The sequence below is a fragment of the Ooceraea biroi genome, chromosome 2, assembly GCF_003672135.1.
Source record: "Ooceraea biroi isolate clonal line C1 chromosome 2, Obir_v5.4, whole genome shotgun sequence".
NCBI lineage: Eukaryota > Metazoa > Arthropoda > Insecta > Hymenoptera > Formicidae > Ooceraea > Ooceraea biroi.
The window spans coordinates 17594897-17617956 of NC_039507.1; the positions used below are offsets into that span (position 1 = coordinate 17594897).

The window sequence follows — 23060 nt, forward strand, 5'->3', positions numbered from 1 at the left end:
CTACGCGCCGAAAATACGTCCGTGGAAAATTTCGAGGCGATCATTAAGGTGAACCAATGGCCTGAAATAGGAGAAACGAGAAATCTGTGCCAATTACGGCCTTTAAAAAAGATACAGCGGTGACGTTGTAGCATAAGTTGCGTGTGACGGTTTACTAGTTGAAATACTGATATGTTTATGTTGTTTTAAAAATAAAATTTGTAATATTATATTATATTATATTATATCATATATATTACAAATTATGTATAAAAATATTATTACTATACTATAATATAAAATAATACAATTTAATATTATATATTTAAGTAAATAGTAAAAGAATTTAAAAGATAGTATGATTATTTTATGGGCTTTGCGATTAAATTAATTTCTAAACAAAAACAAAAGTTAATAAAAAAGAAAAGATTAATAGTATAACGAAATTACATTTTAAGCACAATACATAATCTTCAAAATGGTGTTAAATAATGGAGAGAAGTTGTAGGCTGCGCTAAATGAATACCTTATGTTAAATGAAGCGTTTTTATGAAGCCTCACGAATATTATTATCACATACAAGAATCTCATAATAATTAAACAATTTCTCTAGTAATAAAAAAGTTTTCTCATGATAAATTATAATACGCTTTATTATACAGATTATTCGTGACTCGCACAACTTATACCTTGCTTTAAATACAAACTTATCTGCTTACGTATCTTACCATGCGAGAAATAATTAATAATTTAGAATAAATACAATTGTTCAAGTTAATTATGCGCTTACATATATCTCACTCTCAGCTACTGCTCGTCATCACTTTTACCTAATTATAAGTTCGATACGTGTTGTACTCGCAAATATCTCTATAGCAAAATTTCATAAAATGATGGTTCCAACAAAAAAGGATTACTTTATGCTATCTGATAACAAAGGAAATACCTATTTCGCAACTTGGCACATTACTGATCAGAAGTGAAATAGAAAATGAAATTAATTTGCCGGACGCAACTTGACTTTCTAATACATACATCGAATGTATCCAGCCTGCATTATCAAACGTTATATCTGAATGACTTGCCTTGCCTATCACTCGTAACTACTGTGTTAATGTAATCTAGATGAAAGTGAATGCTGCGATTCGATAAGCGTGTAATGGCTTAAACAGTAGCTTGACATACATGTTAGAAATATTTTTTATTACAATTAATTATATAATATAATACAAATTTTTTACAATTTTGCAAAAAGTGCAATGTAACTGTTACCTGCTATCTATAGCAGACTGTAATACATATATAATTTGACAATTGTTTCATATTAATTTTGATATGTAAAAAGTACATTAATTAATATAAAAATGTTTGTCAGAGCAAATGTAGCCGTATATTTATAATATTTGCAGCGTAAGTAAAGACAACCAAATTCAGTATTTATAAATTGATAATTTTTCTCTGTAACTGACTGTACTCAATTCTTTTTTTGTCCCCTTTCAGGTATCGAGGTCACATGTGACCTTGTTTTAAGAGAGCAGTAGTACGCAAATTTCTCGACTTTGCTTGTACGCGGAGATGACGCATGCTGCATATATCTTAAAGGATACAAAATAAAATGGTACAAAACTTGTCAAATTATTATATAAGAAGAATTTTTACATCCTACATTTGTGCGCATTAGGCATAAAGAAGCGATTCATGTAGTGCCATTTACTTTTCCGCGCCTTCGTGTACATGAGTATACAACTTTATCGCAAAGTACATGCGCAAATCTTGGAATCTCCAACATCACACAAACTAACATTGTAAAAGCAAGTTTTTATAAACAGCCTAGCGCAATAAAAACTTTTTTCGGCTTGCTGACATTTAAAGATTGTCGGCGATGCATGATGTGAAGCAACAGAAATACACGTGGAAGACTCAAACGAATGCATTTAACTATGAAAAAAACAAAAGATACCTGAAGATGAAAAAAGATATTAAAAAGATATTAAAATATTAAAATGTCGAAAGATTTTATAATAGATTTTTAATTATGTAATATTATGGCCATTAAAATTTAAGGACAAATTTATTTATTCCTCATTTATTAAGATTTATTATCATCATATTAGCATCAACAAATTAGAATCACGAAACACTAAAAGCAAAATTGATAGTAAACTTAATAATAAAAAACACAAAAGTGTGATAATAGATTATTACTAAATCAGTTATCGAATTTTGACAGATTAGTAAATTAAACGACTGCAATTAAGCATTCTTTAAAGTCGAAAGTTGCTCTAAGTGTTGGTTACTATTGTGAAAGCTAAGTTGTTTCCAGTTAGTTAAATGTCTCATTATACCAGAAGATAAGCCAATATTAATCCATGATCACTATGAGTTGCACTTTTACATGCGCCTGGGTCTCACCATAATCATCAATATTATTATCAGAAACCTAAACCTGAAGAGAGTCGTGCATCGAGAAGACGAGGAAACGTTTCTCTCTTAACAAAGAGAGATTTTCTCCGTTGCGTATTTCGCATAATTAACCTTAATTGAGACTTGTGCTAATAATTCTTTCATTCTTTTCCAGGAGGAGTATCCAGGTTCAAGGCTTTGCTTTGCAATTAGACCGAATAAATTATGCGTGTCATCAAATTTATTGTGACGTGTCACATGACGTATCTTTCTCGGCAATATTACAATGAACGGTACGGCTACATCTTTAAATTACACGCCACACTTTGTACATTACAGAGATTAAATCGCAAGCATCCTGCATAAAAGCAAATCAGTAACATAAAAATGTTAATTAATTCGGATGGTATTTTATTATCAGTTATGAAGTCAACAATAACTTAAAAAATTTCAAAATCTCTTCGTTCAAGCTGAACGTGATACGAAAATTTGATAAAAATTCGTATTCCGCCGTTTCACTATCTCGTACCTCTACTCGTAAACTTTTTCATATTTCCGCATAGCTCTTGCCCGACATCCGTCAGGTATGATCGTCATGTTACGTTGACCATCGAAGGTACCCGCAGCACATCGACGTCTTGCTCGGAATGATGAAAAAGCATGGTCGACGAGTCGATGCTCGGCGGAGCCCCGAACGCAGCAACGAGAATGAGTTCTCATTCGGGCTGCACATATTTCCCGGACCGTTTTCTCGTCGTAAAATGAAACTATTACTTTATCAGTTTCTCCTCTCGCATCCCCGACTGGCTGAGGATCGACGAAGTTCCACGTTTCCTCATTTGTCTTTTCGTTTTCTTACCCCTCTGTCCATCCCGCGCGCACCCCGGCGGCCCTTCTCTCGCGCGTCTTAGCCCCGGAGTTCACGAGACTGCCACGGGGATGCCGGAGCAGGAACAAGGCTGTATACAGAAGGGCTGTACAGCCGTTGGCTGCTGGGATACCAAAGATTCCTTCAGAGATTGCGGACGGAATTTCGCTGCAGTGACGGACGAACTCCTCTCCGCGTCTTGTCTTATCTTACCCCTGCCGGTATTATAGCCCCCGTCCCCTTATACCCCACCTAAGACGGAGGTATCCTACGCCAGACAGATAAAATTCCAGGAAAGGCGAAAAGAGAGCCTCCTCCGACTCCCTTTTCCTCTGGAAACAGGAACCTCCACGGGAACGAAACTGCGCTGCCGTATCCCATATCCTGCGACGTCGGAAGGAGACTTTAAATCGAAAGATCCCCGTTTAGATGAATCCCCTGATGCTCGAGGTGCTGGATCTCCCGTCATTCGAAATCGATTCGGCATGTCGGCAAACACTTTCCGCCGTCGAATCGCGCTCTCCACATCAGCAAAATCACTTTTTATGTGCGCCGGAATCACGTCACGGACTAAAATAATAATCGATAGGGCCGCACGTGCTGCCTTATCTCTTCAATACGCTCTTTTCATCTATAGATTTTGTAATTAAGCTGATATTTTTAAAAATAAATATTGAAAAGTATTACCAATGTTTTAATTTCCTACTAAATCTAGAGAATCTTAGATTTTAGACTCTGAGTGAGATATAGAAATAGAACATTGCGGATTTGTATTATATTGATGTCATATATCCATCTGTCAGAGCCATAGGCATTCCAGTTTACTGCCGAAAAGTAAACTAATTATTTAACTAATTACAAAACAGCGAAACAGTGGATTCTTTATGTAGAAAGTTCGCTAAATGGGTTTGCAAACTTGAAAATTTATGCGTGACTAGGATGTCAAAAGTAAGTAGAACGAGCAGTGAAAGTTCTAAGGGGGGTAAGGGATTATATTTTAGTGAGGCAAAATTCGCGAACTTGCATAAAATCGCGAATATGAGATGCGCGCTCAAGCTATTAGGGAAATATGTAGAGTAAGAGACTATACCACAACTTACAACAAGTACTTGTAATAGTATTTCATTATATTGGCCTTATCCTACTACTCCATTAACATGATTTTCTTTCTCGTGTAATTAACTCTTATAATTATATTACAAAAGTATGTGCAACATTTAAAATCGTAATCCTTTTTATTATTGTCTTTATTACTATCCAATACGCTGCAATTGTTTTTATGATTAATAAAACGTCAAGATCAAAAACGATCCATTAGTAAGGAAAGTAATTGGAACTGAGAATTACGTCGATTCGAACGGACGAGGAAGTCGCATTAATTTCTGGATCACGGTCAGAGTTCTCAAGGTCAAATACCCCTCTCATCGATGAAACCTGTTTGCAGAGAAGAAAGTCGATGATCCAAACCTGACTCTCGATCGTCGGTTCCTGAACTTTCGTGACGACCTCATTTTCGGATATTTCCAATTGCTCACTTCTACCTCGCTACGTCCTATGTTTGTCTTTCTTTGGAAATGTTTCGAAGTATTTGATGATTTATCATCATACCCACTCTCACCATCTTACCTAAAATTCAAGCAATTGATAATTCGGCATGTACGTTGACCTAATCTTGTGGTAACACGTGTTATTATGAAAAGAAATTATGAAAAGAACGAAAACAGATTAAAAATTGCAATTAAAATAAATACTATGTAATAAAAATATTATATAAATGCTATTGTGTAGATGAACCAAACAAGAATAACAAATAATTAGTAACAATGAAAATATATTAATAACAAAATCATAATATAAAATCTTATAAGTTTATTATAATAAACTTTAAATTTTATTAAATATTAGTATTTTAAAAATATTGTAATAAATTTTAAACAGTACGATCAGTGTATTCACTTAATAAATTATACTAATAAATTTCTGCATAGATTGGAAGAAATTAATGGTAGGTACACAACAATAGTATATTTAGAAATATAACAGTCTCTCTGTTTTCCTCTCTTTACAGGATTTAGTCAACAAACTATCCCTGAGGGATGGAAATTGTAAAAAATCGAGGGCGCGTAATTAATTAATTCTAATCGCGTCAGCATGCACAGCTTGCAAACGGCAACGACAAACCAAGTTATTGCGCCGTGATACGTGCTGGTGGAATCTGGCAATAAAATTTGCATTAATCGTTCTCGACCAACAGAAAGCATAGAAAACGAAAATGTAGAGAAGTAGGATACTCATAGTGTGACACACTAAAGAAAAAGAAAGGAGAGATATGGAGAGGTGCCATAAAATTGATATCAGATAGCCAAAAGTTGTTTTGTCACTCGTTTTCGACACAGATTGCGCCGCAAGATACCAAACAAATCGTGGAATGTATCCACTGTGAGTGAAAACGAAACCCTGTAAACTTTCTTCATTAGTAATAATTAGTCACCAGTGACGAAATTTTGAGAGGAACGTTGACTTTCGACAAACTTTAAAATTTCCTCCGATAAAATTAAACGTTCAAACATCCGAAACAGAAACGTAGCCGGGTAAAAGGAACTAAGAATTTACTAAAAGAGAAAAAAAGGGATACCTTCTCTCGAACCAAGAGCGAACGTGAAAGGAGAAAGTGAAAGAAGGCATTCAAACGGAGGGCCACTTAAATTAAAATCCCGCGAAGGCGATGGCTATTATTTATAACTACATATAAGTCACTGTGCGATTTACAGAGTGCAAATGACGATTTGCTGACTACAATATGTACGTAGGTCTCTTGTATTTAGCAGCGGCTAAATACAAGAGAACCTAAGACAACAGGAAAGAAAGGATTGATGAGGAAAGCTGTACGAAACACGAAGCGTGGAAACACATTGTGAAAAGACAGCAGAAGAAGGAAACGAAATAAAACAGAGAAGATGGAAGCAACCGAAGAGGCCACCACGAAGGCCGCAAACACCATGGAGTCAACCGGTGACTGCTCGTTACTCTGGCATGTTTCCAAATCTACTCTACGAGCTTTTTCTATTTGACTCCTTAGCTTTCCATTCGCCTGATTTATCGTTGTATTGCGCCTCGCTTTAACCACTCAACAACCGCCACATTCGTGACAGCGCGACAACGCAGCGATTCCCTTTACACCCTTTGAATGGAACAGAGACTTCAGGCTCGCTCGATTTGTAAATCCTGTTGAACATATAATTTTGTTATTATTGTAATAGATATAATTTTATTGATCAACGAAATGAACAAATGTTCCACCAAGTTGTAAAATTTTAATAACATACATTCAGAAATAAGATGTTTGATGCAATTATATGAGAAAAACAATTGTTTTATAATTTGTAATATATATATGTGCACGTATAATTGCAAATAAAATATTAAAGAAAATAAATATTTTATGATCTGTGAAAAATAAAAGCTAATTAAATTCTCGTTTGAGACTAACGTGAAATAAACTGCAAAATATTGTAATTAAAAGTATCCGTTTGCATCGAAAATGTTTTGTGCATAAAACATGCACGCGTTGTGCATATTTTGCAGGAGCTTTAGCAATTATCCAATAAGTTAATGTGGTGCAAGCCCGACACGGAGTTTGCACGTGCAATAGATTATGCGTAACGCACTTGTTATTAAGTCGCATGTTTGTCGGTAACGCGGTATCTCGCAAACGCACTGGGACAGTTGCAGGGACGTGCATCATCCGCGGAAATAGTTGAAATTCTCCGGGTAGCAGTCGGAAGCGCGAAAGTATATATCGCGCACGTACAAAACGCGAACGAGTGTGAGAGCCTCCGACTGCCGTATATCTTTGTAATAAACTCAGGCGACCCCAACCCTTTCGGCCGCGCGCTACCCTTATGACCCGTCGACGTTAATTACCAGAATAATTGCTCAGGATGGAAATCCAAGCCTTACGTAAATGTGCTTTGTGGTGCTGTATGGATGAATCAGGCGGCACGCGTGATCTTTTTAAGCATGACGATTTACATGTGTATAATAAATAATAAATCTTCTTTTTAAGGTCAACTATATAAAATTTAAGTATAATTATCATTTTGAAGAAATGTTTAATTAAACATTATATAAATTAATAACTTTATTTAAGGGAAATGGAAAAAATAATAGTTTCATTAATAATAAAACTAAAACTAAAATTTGAATTTTTCTAATATATATATTTCTATATATATATATATTAATATATATATTTCTATATACATGGATCACACATTCTGGTAAATTAAGTTTTACTAAGAAAATTAATCTTCCATGATTTTAAACAGTGAAAAATCAAGACATTTAGAAAAATCACCATTATTTCTACTTTCTGATAGTACTGTTCATTTGCGATCGATCCTTTTACACTGTCACCCAAAGAGGATCTAGACGATCGTCATTCACGAAACGAAGCCGACAAGAAAGAGACTCGCTTCTCTGGAAATTCGCCAAGATCGTGGCACTGGCTCTCAACTTACTAGCCAGTTTGACTTTCTACATATCCGAGGTACACATACCTTCCTTTCAACCGAAAGAAACGAATATACATGCCATAGGACGTGTCTGTTCTATGGATTCGCACGTACGAGTAGCAGTGGAAGTTTGTGAGATTCGAGTTTTCTTGACTCAATAACAGAAAAACTCTCTCCAAATCTCTTCAACTTAAATTATCAATTATCAAAAAACCTAGAAAAGATTTTTAATCAAGACCACGTTCTTTTATACTTATTAAATATAATTTTAATAAACTGTAATGTTTAAATAATATTTAAAAATTTGAAAGTTTTTAATATCCATACCTTAGAGTTTTAAAAAATATTTGATCTATGATATTGATTGTAGAAAGGTGTCAAATTAATTCTTACGTTAAAAGCTCAAATTGCAATCTCAGCCTTTAATTGAACTTTTATCAATGTTTTTCCCATAAAAAAATATATAGCTCCAAAAAATATATAGCTTACTTGATCAATGTTATCTATCATTCAGTAGCGTGGCAGTAAATCAAAACTCAGAATCTGCAAAATCGCGTTTATTGCCCATTGCTACTTGCAGAATAATGGAGCGCACTGTTCCCGCACGGTGGCTCGGTTGGCAGATATTCGCGGGAATATCGGATAGATTCTCTTAAATCAGAACCAACAATAAAGCGCAGACTGCTTCCTCCTATTCTGCATTCCGCAGCCACAGGCTGTGCGTGTGCTCTCACGAAGAGCGGGCACACGTGTGCGCACATGTGCACACGCGAGCAGGGTGCACCGTGCAGCCGCAACCCTTCCGTCTCTCTCCGTCCTCACGAGAGCCATGCCTGCACGCGGAAGTACATCGGGCTCAGCGGTGCCCAGGACAGAAGTTACTTAGAAAATTGGAGACATACTCTCTTCCCGCGTCCCTCTCCCATCCGACGACCCGCAACGTATATCCCGTATTGCGATTCTTCCTTGCAAGAAGCGAAAGATGACCGAGAAGAGGGATGTATGCGGATAGAAAAAAGGAGAAAGGTAGAGTAAGAAAGAAATAAAACTCCGTATACTGAGGGAGAGAAGGAAAAAGGATGAGCCAAGAGAGAGAGAGAGGGCGAGGAGAGGGAGGGAAGGGGATGTACTCTCGCATAAAATTCTCGTTACCTCGCGTACTATGTATCGAGCAGCTCTCGAAGCGGCACACCGATCCTCACCCCTTCTCATCTCCTTCTTAAACCCCTTCCGGCTCCCCGGTGCTCTTCCCCTTCAACTTCCCCACCGCATACCGCCGCTCGTCCTCGAAATTGCATTTCGCTCGACTGTCGCGGCTCGTTTGCTCGAATGCGCCAGAGCTTCCCGGGAATAGGCTGCCTTTAACTCCGAGGCGGTGGCGGCGGCGCACAGTTCTATTAATTCGAATTACGGATGGAGACGGACTTTACGCCACACGCCGCGACCGAATACGTGCGACGTCTGTTTAACTGCGATCTCGACTAGTTAGTATGTAAGGGGTGGACAGGCGCGAGCCCTTCCGCGGATGTACGTATTCAGTGGTGATGGGAATATCGATATATCGCACGCTGGCGACAATGATCGGCGTACGTCTCGAATGGCACGGGTAAACGTCGCTCGAAAGGCGATAAAACTTTTAGATCGAAGACCTTCGCTCACTCGCTAAAAGTGATATGACTTCCGTTGATTTTACAACGCGCCGGGATCCTACATGCGTTTGCAAGCGTGTGCAGTCGTGTTTCCCATAAGACTTGTATTTTATAGAACATGTTTTTCTGTGTGGCAAAAGGCGAATCGTTTTATTATTGTACGTGCATATAATTTTTAACATAATGAAAAGAATTCATTACATGCTTGTACGCATGAATTATGAGTAACCAATTTGCATATGTTCTTGTTTCTTAGTTGGCGCGGTTTTTTATTATACAAATAGAATAAAGTATCTAAATCTATTAACGATTCCAGCGCAATTGAGAAACGAATTTCTATTCTTTTTATCAATTTTTACAGCCTTTACGGCCATCAAGATCGAGTGATCTCTTCAGATCCCGTTACGTGTATGCACGATTCTGCAAAATAAAGTTTCTCAAAATAAAATTTACTGCAAACTTAGCGACTGTCGCAAAACTTTGATAAATGGAATTCTTAAAAGTTTTCCTGTAGCATTAAGTAAAATTTCCATATCGCTATCATATTTATGCGTACAAGGGAACTCACGTTGCACAACGATCAATTGTGCCGAAAGCAGCCGCACTTTGCGTTTTTCCTAGCGTCGCAAAGAAAATAGTTTGAAAGTATTCTCAGAATCCACTTCCTGTGACGTTTTCCATATTCTCTGGATCCGACTGCACGCTGTGCGGAATGATGAACGATCCTTTATGCATCCTGTATGAACGCTCAGCGCATATAATGTCAATTTTGACCGCATGTATCAAATTTGGTGAAGACGTCGTTGCCGTCGTTTTAAGCAAACTGATATTATTCATGCGTATTCGTAATCTTAAATTATTTTACTTCCAACTAACCAACATTTTATCCATCACATGTAACACATACATTATACACATATCACATTATATTATATGAATTTTACTATAATATTGTGCATCATCTTTACAATAAAAGTATTTAATTTTTCTAAGGAAACTCAAACATCAAAAATTTAAATTATGTTTATTTGCTAGTTAACATAATCTTTTAGCATGATAAGTATACAATATCGTATAATCGCCGGAAATATCGACGTTGTTTCTTCGTATGTGCATTATCATGAGTAACATTGTACACCCCATTGTTACCGATTGTACATATTAACTCAGTATGACTATCGCACGCCCGAATACACCTTTCATTTAGCTGCGTGTAAATTAACGGGATAGTAGAATACAGCGTCAGAAATAACGAGGCGGAGTAGCGTTAGTTGCATCACCTGCTTCGCCGTACAATGAAAAGACCCACCTGAGCATTCCGTCTAGTTAAATTCAATTAAGGAGACTGCTCGAACGAAGCCGCTCCAAATATCTCGCTAGAGCGTTCAGGGAATATTTCTCGCGCGCTTCTCTCAGCTGAATGGCATGATTAAAAAAAAAACTGAAGCGCCTAAAGAGGAGTCTTGCTAATGAAAGCAATAATGGCGGAAATCTGGAGGTGCAAGTTAAATAAAATCAAGTTCGAAATCTTATGTGCGATCCGAAGAACTAGCTAGTTTTTCCGATCTTGCGTAGGTAAATTGATTAGCTAATTCATTCATACTATCTCGGTGCAAAACAAATTTTGCATTGATTTTCTAATTAATTAAGATGACATGTATGGCGACGCAAGATAACGATAATTTTTTCGGTATTTTTTAGACAGTTTTATTTCGCTAAGCATCATTCGCGAATAACGCACGCAGCCGGAATCCGTGTAAGCGGATGTAAGCGCATGTTCAGCACTTTTCCGCGACAACGCATAATGCACAAAACCTTTCGTCTCTGAACCGCCATTTTCGCGGGAAGTGCACGGCCCATAAATCCGTCTTGCAACGGTGAGCCCCACCTGCAAGGGGTTTATAGCTAATAAACGCAAATATCTGCCGCGCTGCTTATATGCGGAATACGTAAAATATTGATACACATTAACTATCCAAACGATGCCGGCGACGATGGCGTCGGCATGGAGGATAATAACCGATTCAATGTCGCAAGTATCTGACGGAATAATAATTTTGATAACTCAAACGAAAAATACGCTCGTGTATCTGACTCACATTGCTACAATCTTCATTCTAATGTATGTTAGTTGTGATAAAATATAATTTTTGGCGTATCTTAGAGTTATCACTATTTTACAATTAACACATTGTATCTTTCATCTCTTTTTGTTTAATATAAAAATGATATAATTAAAAAGGATTGTATATCTTATCTTCAAATGATTCGTATTGATGTTTTGTTTGTAGCAGCTTACAAATATACAAATAACGTGTTCTACTTTATAGAGTACTTGTCAGCAAATATTTTAGACAGGCCTTATACGTTCAAAGCGCATTTCCGCGTAGCGTTCGGCATCGGTGATATCGGCAAGATACGGCTTTTACTTGACAGATCGTGACAGGCGCGCGCGACACCATTCAGCATTGGACCAAATTGAAGAGCAAAATGAGGAAAATGCAAAGAACGTTTTATACATGTTAAATGTCACATTACGACATCGGATAGGTACGTTGAAGCTCAACCTGCTAAAACGGAAGTGAATAATCCGTTACCATCATTGACAGTAGCAATTACCATTGTGTTACGTATGTACGACGACCACACGAGAAAAAGTGAAAGCCCGTGTTCTTCTTACTTTTAGTCATGTAAATCAGGAAGAAAAATTATCTTGTATGTACTAATAATAGAAAGCTTCCTAGGAATTTGCTCGTTACATTTTGTACAGAGGTCGTTAAGATTTAATCAATAATTATGCTAAATGATATTATGTAACTACATGATATATTAAATTGAATCTGTTATGTGTAATATGAAAATAAAAATGCTGTATCATATGCTCGTCTATGATTTGTTTTTAAATATGACAAAAATAATCAATAAGTATATCCACTGAATTAAACAATAGATCTTAAAACATTAATCTGCACAGTAATTTATAATGTAATGTTGTATCAGTTATTTCAAATAATTGCAGAATCATGCAGAATAAAATAACGCTATTTTTCAGACAAAAGTAATTAAATGAACAGGGTGAGATTGCAATTAAATTACGATGCCGCTCCGTTTATTACGAAAATTGTAATTAAGTGTAATTGCATTGATTACGAGTTAAATAAAATTTATTTTACATCATCTTCTGTTATCACTTTATTCTGGCCCAAAATACGATTGTTTGAACACTAATCTCCTTGATACTGGTATAATTTTACGTTTTATAGTGTAGTAATAATAAATTTCATCCTAGTAAGCAAATTATATATCAATTAGTATATATTAGCAAAGCTAAAATAAAATATTATAAAATGAGTTTTATTAATATTATAAAATGAGTTTTACTAATTATTATTCATGAATTTTAATCATTATTATTATTCATTAGGAAAGCAAAATTTATTTTTGATTTCTTTAATAAGTTTCATTGACAAGAGGTACATATATAGGCATGTATAGAAAAAATAACTCATTTAATTTTTGTATCGAATGTTTGATTTGTTTTAATTTGTTGTAATCGACGAATATTCTTTTGTGGTCAGGAAAAATCAACAATTTGGTTCTACTGGCAATATTTATTTATCCAATTGTGAAGGGAGACAGTGAGTGAGAAAGAGGTGGGTTGTTCGTGAAATTCATTTACACTTTAATTGAATTTTTTTATTACATCAATATTGATATATATACGTGTATGCAGAAAACCGTATTTTTCAATAATACAGGTGTATACCACAGATATTGCAAAATCTCTAAGTTTTCTCTAACTTTAATATAAGTAGGAAACAACATGTACAATATATCAATCATTTTAATTTATTTTAATACTGATGAATTGCTTATGTTAAAATATAAACTTATTATATAATAAAAAATAGAAAATATAATCAAAATGCACAAAGTATAATAAAATAGTTTAACAAAACAAGCAGTTTAATCAAAAAGTTTTTTAAAATATTTCACTATGACATGCTTTAAAAACGTGATGCTATATAACAACACAGATTACAATTTAATTTTTACATTACATTTACGAGTTCAAACTATGTTTATATGAAATAAAATTATCAAATGTATATTATGAGGCGGGCAAATAATAAATGCGACAAATCTTCCTAAAATTGAAAATTGAAATTAGGTATTTATTCCGCAAAAATAAATATTTTTATCTCCGTAATGTATTGATTAAACTTTCTTAAAAATTTTAAGAATTTTTCAAGGAAGACATGTGTTAACATAAATATTAAATATAGAAAACTTTGATTTCTTAATTTTTTGTTATGCATTCGAAATTGCACAATTTCAGCGTCGCAAGTATATACCAAAAACTGGAATTGACATATTGTGCTAATATTATTTCTCGAGCCACGTAATATCTTCCGTGATAGGTAGCATGTCGCTTATACACTTGCTGCTTAATGAAGGGAGGAGGAAAAGAAGGACGGTAGGAAACAAGGGAAAAACAGTGACGATGAGGAAAAAACTTTGTATGACGTATACACGAAGGATGATGAACAAGTGTTACGTCGCACGAAACTGCACCGTAGAACCAACATGTATCTCGTGGTGCATGCAATCCAGTATAGAAGAAAAATAATATATAACGAGCCGCGAGAAAAAGAGGCGGAGAGAGAGAAATAAGTGAGAGGCTAAAATCTTGGAGAGAATCAAGGAGAAAAGTATACGAACCTCGGTTTTTGGTGGCCTCACGCGTTTGCCATGTCCACACGTTTCGCAATTATATACGCTCGTGGGCGTTTGTGTTTCAATTCGACCGTTGTTTTTCACGTGCATTCACGTAAGTTCGTACGTGGGTACACGCTTCTGCAAAACATTATCGTTCTTGTGAAAAAAGTAAGTGAGAAAACCCCTGTTTATACATATGTGCCATATTATTGGTAAATTAGAATTTTATTCTTTTATTTAACAATTATTAATCTCTTATTTGTGATATTAATATTTTTTTTATTATTCATAATAACAAAAATTTATTAAACCTTGATATAAATCGTAGTAACAATATTTGTAAATATAAAATTAATTTTTGTAGAAATATATAGACACATTAATAATTTTATGATGAAAAAGTTATATTACATTCAGGAAGCTAGTGGCTATTCCAATTTCACTGAATAAATTTATATGTTATTCACGGCTATTAATATCCCAATAAAAACATATTTTTTAATGTAGAATTATAGAAACAGTACGATTTTTGAAATCTCTAGACAAGACAAAACTGGTTTGTCTTGATTGGCACATGTATTCGCATAGCATATATTAATGTTGGTAACATGTATAAATAGTTATGACCATCTAGGTAAAACTTTAGAAAAATGTTTTCATGGATAAAAATGTAGACGTAGTGCCAATATAGACAGAACATAATGTTCATAATATATTGCAAACGATTTATAGCGTTGCATTGAGCTACTTGATTTTTTTCCTAACTTCTTATAATATTCTTACAATATAATGACGTTTTACGATTTTGTATTTCAGTATGCGTGCATATGATGATTATAAATAATATATTTTATAAATACCATATAAAACATTGTTGTATAGCGAAAGGTACGATAATTTCTTACCTCTCTGATGATTTTGCGACTTATGACGGTGCCAATATGTGAGAATAACGTACACAATAAATCTTCAGACACTGCGTGATCCAAGTTGCCAACGTATCTAAACAAAAATATTAATGTCAACCAAAGGAATAAGCAACTTATTAGTACAACTGTAGACAAAATAAGAAATCTTACACAACACATAAATAAGAAGTATTATACAATAAACATCACTTTATATTTCTAGAACCTTCTAGGAAAGATAAATGTACGTGTAATATACACACATAAACGTTATCATATTTTTACTTAAAATTAATTTTGTTTTCTTATAGATGTTAGATGCATATTTAAACTTGGTGCTAAGAAAATATGCAGCAAAGATACGAATCATAATATTCGTTATATTCATATCATCTCTTTTCAAACATTTTTAAAATATTCTATATTCAAGTAAAATATAATCGATAATTAATATAATATACAGAGTGTTAATTTTCCACCGCCCACTAAGTACATAGTGTTATTCCTTATGAAAAGTTGAATCGAAAAGTCCTGAACTATTTTTGTCTACGATGCTTAATGAAAGAGTTATTGTTAAATAAATTCCAGCGAATTAGCACGGTCCTTTAGAAGTATACATGCTGTGAGTCACACAGACTGTCTTATTGTTAGCAGCATGAACGCAGCGGCGCGGGACGGCAGCGGAATATTCATGCACACTATCAGGCGTATGATTCATAAACGTGTACACTTCTAAAGGACGGCGCTGATTCGCTGGAATTTACTTAACACCAACTCTTTCATTAATCATATTCATGATATATTAAGCTCATTCATGATATATCATATGTTATATAATTACTATCATATAAAAAGTGACGTGTAATAATATATGTTACAACACATATTATAATTAACTATTACAAACATTAAACATTAAAAACCGAGATGACTATGTATATTGTACTTTAATAACTACGTGTTTTCCAAACCATTTGAGGATGCAATTTAACATTTGTTTCATATGTAATAACTTGTAGATAATGATATATGATATGTTATAAAACTACCATCATATCAAAACTGACGTGTACATACGAGCAGCCAGGTAACGATTCTTTTAAGAAACATGTGTACGCTACGAATGCGCGGACTATAATGAAGAACGCGAAGACACGTACTGCTTGGAAAAATCAATTGCGCTTGCGCGAACTTCGGTCAAGACATCATGCAATGACTATTTTTCTGTGAGAAATAAGTATTGTACTTTCGTTGTGGCGCCAAATCGATCGATTAATCGCCCACTTTTCTCTCCCTCGCAAATTGCGAGCAAAATATTTCTATAGCACCTTACATTACATCATGATATTTCATGTTACTTTCTTCGGTATATTTTTGTTAAATTAGGGAATTTTACATTGAAACATATAAGAAAAATATTATATTATATTCTTTATTCGAAGAAAGAAATAGTTAAAATCATTTTATCGCAGTATATCACTCCCAAATGTTGTGGAAGCTCGACCAAGAGTGACCTGTATGGATACTCACTTTCTTTATATTCATCGACTTTCTATGGTCGCACTTGGGTTATGGCCTTACCATCGAACAATGCTTGTTCAACTTCAGTGTTTTGTGTTTTCTCTTACTTTGATTAGCTTTATTATATTTCAGGTATGTAAATATATAATAGGCGTATTGTTTTAATACATTATATACGTATAATTGTTTATATCTTATATATAAAATATAGTTGATCATATTTTTATAATTATTCTTTTTTTCCTACTTTTATTACATATATTATTATTTTAGATGCTAAACATATTTTCAGTTTCATGCAAGATTTAAAATTATTTGATAACACTACTATGAACAGAAAAAATTTATCATGCCTTTGTATTAACTTATGATTGCTATAATTAGTACTTTTTTATTTGTAATTAGTAATAATAGTAATGTAATTATTTAACAATATCAAGAATAAGCTTTTTTACAAAAAGATTAAATTATCGGCAAAATTCGCAATGATGCTTCATACTTAGCATCATCTTGCTTCTTTCTCTTAGGTCCATATTCTCAGCTCACTTTTATGATAAATGCGTGCATTTAGTGTATAGTTCACGTTACATATATTATAGAATATCAGAAATAAATGCGCGCATTTATTGATAAAAGTGAGCTGAGAATATGGACCTATGTCTTTAGAAACTGTTTTTGTTGAAGTCTGATAAAATTTATTACGGCGCTATAAATATCTTTGCTTAAAACTATTAGTATTCGCAATAACCAAAAAAATTAAATTATCAATAACAATTAAATCAATGGATACATTAAGGTTTACTTAATGATATCCAAGCAAGATTGGCATTTTATGCTAATTAAATAAAAGTGCAATTTCCTAATTTTTTAAACTTATATTAATTGCAGTTTACAACATTTCTAACTACAGGATGGACTATTGAGTTTATCGTTGAAATTCTTTCTACATCACTTTTTGTTCTTTTGTGCGCAACAGTTTACAATACTTTTTGGAGTAACACGCATGTAAGTTGAGTTTTTTACAGTGTGCTTCTACACATGAACGTGTTATATAAATCAAACTTCATACACTATACTTTTTATAAATTAATCTTTATAATTTAAAATTTATAAGAGAAATAGAGAATTATATTATTGATATGATAGGTTAAGCGTGTATTGCAAAATCTTCAGTATATCTGCAGTGACTTAAAGGACGAAAACGAAATTGCCATACTAAAAAGATACGGATACATTGCAAAATGTGCTACAATTGGAATGACATGTAAGAATATATCAATTATTATTTATTATTATGTTTTAGCGCACGCTTTTTAATATAAAATATTATATCACAAGTGTGCGAACATGAAAGTAAGTAAGGAAGAAGAGTGGGTATTATTAGCAACCTACCAAATTATTACAGGAAAATGAAAAAGTCGAACAAAAATAAGAAGATAATAGACATAAAAAATTTGAAACATATATTTATGATGTATTTCGACAGAGAGGAACCTGAGAGCGGCCAGGCCGCCGTTTACGCCCATATTTTTGCATTAAGACATTTGAGAAATACAACACCGAATGTGAACTTACATTCCATTTAACATGCACATGATCTTTTTTCATACTGAATAAAAATCATGTGCATGTTAAATGGAATGTAAGTTCACATTCGGTGTTGTATTTCTCAAATTTCTCAATGCAAAAATATGGGCGTAAAACGGCAGCCTGGCCGCTCTCAAGTTCCTCTCTGATTTCGATATATAAAGGAGGATAGATTTACTTGATCCCTACATATGTTTTTAAACCATCTTCAGTGTTCGTAATGTGCTTTTTCTTCATCGTAACTCTTTTGCCAATTCTGCCGCGGATTTTCGGCATCTTTTTCCTCGTAAATGAATCCGAGCCATATCGCATCACATATATCAGGACTGAATATTTTGTCGATGAAGAAAAATATTTTTATTTTATTTTGCTGCATCTGTACGCAGTCCAGTACATAGCTGGAGGTACAACATTAGTGGCAGGAACAATTGTGGCAGGTTATTTTACATATTGTTGTGGATTATTTAACATTGCCAGGTAAGAGTGAGAAAATAATTTAAAACAGTAAAAGTGAACAGAATGGAGCAATACATATAAAATCTTCTTTATTTTCGAGAACAATTTTAGGAAAAAAATATTTGTAATTTATTTGTAGTTACCGTATCGAACAGGCAATGCGAATAAAGAGTGACGATGTAACTAATCCGACGAACAAGAGGCAGGTTGACAAGAAGATAAGTCATGCAGTGGAAATTCATCGCACAACTCTTAAGTATGGTCTATTCCATAGCACGAACGCATGCATAGCATGCACTTACGCACGAACGCACACAAAATTGTAGGATATGTATATTACACATAAAATAAAACATTTATATGGTTTTCATAGGATTATTGAATTCTATCTATATAATATCGAGGAAACATGCTTTATTCTAATAGTGCTTATTGTAATTTGTTTGAGCCTTCATCTGTTTGGAGTAAGTATTTAATTAAGCAAAACACTAACTCTCACAATTATTAAGTTATGTCATTCACCAGTACAACATGTCGTTTAAATTGATAGGATTTGGAACTCTAGAAAAGTATACGTAAGCAATCCAAAAAGTAATGAGACTGGTCCTGCTAGATAAAGTGACACCTGCATATCTACATGTACTAGTACCTGAACATCTCCTCTAACAACTTTGAAACTTCCTTTCCGATCGGTTCAGTTTGTAACCATTAGTGCGTAAATCGATCGCATAAATAGCGTTCGCAGTTTACCTCCGAAAAATACAGTGGAGAAAAATATCGACCAACGATATGTGATTCAATTTTGTGTTTGCAATTTGGTCGGTTAAAAAAATCGGCTTCGGATACTTATGCTACGTTACAGGAAGCTTTTAAAGAATAATGCGTATCACGAGCAACATGCTTTCATTGGCATGCCGCGTCTCTGGCCGGTCGTGAGAGCGCAGAAAACAAGGAGCGTCCATGTACCATCATTAATGATGTGGTAATGAATATAGCCAGCGCAATTATACGAAAAGACTGACGCACGTATCGATGTATTAAAGTAAATGTTGTACCACTTCAGAAAAAACGTACGAATAAAAAACTTGGAGAAATTCTATTGCACTACGACAATGCGCGGTCCCATGTCGCGCAATCTGTGTGACACTTTTTTAAGGGTAAGGAGATTAATATAATTTCTCCTTCCGCACGGCCCCTAGGTTTGGGTGTAACTTCTAGTTGTTCTCAAAAGTCAAGAAGAAGTTCAAAGGACAAAAATTTGGCGAGGATGAAGAAGTTGCAAAAATAATGAAGACACAGTGCTAACAGCTTTTCAAGCATGGCCTAGATGTCGTCTTCTAAAAGATAACGCACTGAACACAGTTGTTTTCACTGGGGACTATTGTGAAAAGGACCATGTGAATTTAGATTAAAAATATAGTTTTGTATTTTTTATAGCGTTTGTCTCATTACTTTTTGGACTACCCTCGAAGTAGAATGACATAAAAATAATTGTGTATATGTTGAAATCATATTATTAGTAGAATTATTAACAATATAAGATATTTCATATGAGAAACATTTTGCACATTTTGCTAATTGACAATTAATTTAAGAGATATGCGTATTTGCATATATACGTACGCATATCTCTTAAATTACTTGTCAATTAACAAATATATATACATACATATAAGGTGCAGTGGGGTAAGTGTGTAACCGGAGCAAGTGCATTTACTGGTTATATTTATTATTATATGAGTTAAATTAGAGTATCTGATATGTAGAGATCTACTAGAAGTTAGTGTTAGCTTTTCAACATAGATGTCGCAGTAAAATATGCAATTCTCGTTTATTTTATCAACCGTTAAAAACAGTCATCAGTTTGTGGTAACCTCTAAAGTTGTGTGTGCTATTTAGATAATTTTATTAATTAAGCAATATTATGTTTTGGGTTGTAATTTTTTAGTAAGTGTAAAGAATATTATTTAAAATATTTCTTAAAAACATAAATATTTAGTTCAATAAATTTAATCGACTTTTTCGGCATATCCTGATCTTAAGATAAATTAAAAAAAAATTATCTTAAGATCAGGATATGCCAAAAAAGTCGATTAAATTTATTGAAGTATATTATTTGTTCGGCGATTAGAATATTATTTCAGTTATAAATATTTAGTTTTTATTGTAAGTTTACATAAAAATCATTACTTTGCTCTTGCCCCGTTCATATTACGTATTGGGGCATGTGCAGACCAAAGTGGTGAGGTAAGTGCACATTGGTCTGCTCTTGCCCCAGACTTCATTTATCGTTTAATGCTTTCTGGTTTTGGTTACCAGATTCACCGGTACCAGTTGACTGGGAGCTTTTCCGTCGACAGAAGCATCGTTGCTTTCTTTAGCCAGGATATTTGTAAATTTCTTAATGACTTTATTCTTGAAGTATCTTCTTAAAAAATTTGCTATTTTGATTTGTTTATTACTGGTTTTTATATAGGGTTGCCATGGTTCGAGTGCGAACGATGTGAAGATTCTGATTAATATCTATCTGCAACTTTGTTTTTGTTAAAAGTAACTGAATTATTAATTTTTTGTTTATCTTATCTTATATTCTACAGTTTTTAAACCACCTTTTTATTTACCGAATTAATGTTCTTTTATGTAAAATATCTTATTCATTTTAATATTTTATGTTATTACACCTTTTATGTGGTCGTTTTATTCTACCAAACCCACTTTCAAATTTCACCAAAGGGTTCTTGTATTTTTAAAAGACAGTAACTCTGAAACTAACCTATATAATGCGGTAAAAAGCATTTCAAAGCAGATATGTTAACAATTACTCTCTTGCTCCGTGGTGTATAAAATAAGGCTGCAATACATTTTTAACTCGCACCTACGCTCTTGCCCCGTTTTGAGGGAAAGTGCAGAGCAATTGACACGTCGTACAATTTTCTATCATTATGTAAATTTGAAAAGAAAAATGACGCCAAAGTCACTATAAGTTGAACAATAATACTTGCACAATGCTTGGAATACCGATAATATTAACTATTTCTGTTAGAGATTGATAATATATGCGTTTAATGTCGAACTTTATAAAAACCAGTCTGCACTTACCCCACTGCACCATAGACAAATATATATGCATATATATATATATATATATATATATATGCATATATGCTAAGTAAGTCCAAACTATACGCCATTAACTGACATATATATACACACACACACATATATATATATATATATATATATATATATATATACACACAGGATGTCTCAGAACTTCCTTACTATCAGTTAATGGCGTATAGTTTGGGCTTACTTAGCTCAGTCGAAAAGTCCTGTACCATTTTGCGATTTTCGCAATAATAACCGAGTTATTAATGATAATGATGTTAACGTATGAGAGTGCGGCTCGTCCAGCAAGGCCGCTGGTAGGAGGACAGTGAGGCTCGATGAAGGCAGTGATGCCAGAAAGCGGGCGACGATTCGCGAGACCATTCCCACTCCATCCCCACCGCATGCTACAAAGCACGAAAATTTGCGAAAATCGCAAAATAGTACAGGACTTTTTGACACAGCTAAGTTCAAACCATTTGCCATTAATCGGCGGTAATAGAGTTATGAGACACCCTGTATACGTGTATCTCTAAAATTTTACATATAAATTGTATATGTACATTCTGACTTCGAGGCTTTCACGGCTCTTACTTTCATCAGTAGTGATGGCGTCCACTAGTAAAATTAGGATGTCGTCATTCATTTTTAAGCTTTTAATTGCTTCCTCCCTGCTGATGTTTTTACCTTACCCAACCCTAAGGATTGGAGATCTCCCTTGGCAATCCTAGGTGTATACAATATCCCATGCTCTTGTGGAAAAGTATACATTGAAGAAACCGGGAAGAAGATCAGTACATGGATCAAAGAACATCAGGAATGTGCCAAATACGGTTACTTCTCAGTCAGCCGTAGTCGAACACTGGTTGGAGACTGGACATTTTGTTCAGTACGACAAGACTACGATCTTGGTTCCTACACAAGGCTACTTTGCAGAAAACATCGTGAAGGTTTTAGAGATTTTCAAGCATCCTGACAACCTAATTGACGAACCGTGGTAAAGATTATCAGGTAAATCCCACTTGGCACGCTGCCCTCCCTGCTTTTAAATTGATCAGATAATTAATCGAAAACTACATAATTGGCCCTCCACCCCTCCGCAAACTGAAGAAATAGGTGGAATATGTGGGTATATAAGAACTATCGCAAACCAAGGGAGCTCAGTATCGGAGCTCAGCCTTGATGATGCGTACTGCATGTCTGCAAAACGTTGGCACAAAGCTGTCAAGGAATGCGATATCTATCCGGAAGCCATCACTACTTATATATAAATTCTTTAATAATATCTATTACAAAAAAGTGTAATGTGTAACATATTATTTCAGATCTTTCAAGCTATTTCTTTTGT

At 34.2% G+C, this 23060-nt stretch overlaps 2 long non-coding RNA genes across 16 annotated transcripts in view; one reads left to right on the forward strand and one right to left on the reverse strand.

The window, feature by feature from the left end:
- Window positions 1-374: 374 nt before the first annotated feature.
- LOC113561472 lies at window positions 375-5858 on the forward strand. The gene is made up of 2 exons (XR_003406211.1): window positions 375-1597; window positions 2558-5858. It is a non-coding gene; the product is annotated as an uncharacterized LOC113561472 (long non-coding RNA).
- The window catches only part of LOC105279415, a 115457-nt gene continuing 96753 nt past the window's right edge, over window positions 4357-23060 (reverse strand). For 5 of the 15 annotated variants that reach the window (XR_003406192.1, XR_003406191.1, XR_003406197.1 and 2 more), the window contains 3 exons: window positions 15038-15134; window positions 14136-14270; window positions 4360-6475 (listed from right to left, as the gene is read on the reverse strand). This is a non-coding gene — a long non-coding RNA (uncharacterized LOC105279415). The other 10 variants (XR_003406204.1, XR_003406205.1, XR_003406203.1 and 7 more) reach the window with 8 other exon arrangements.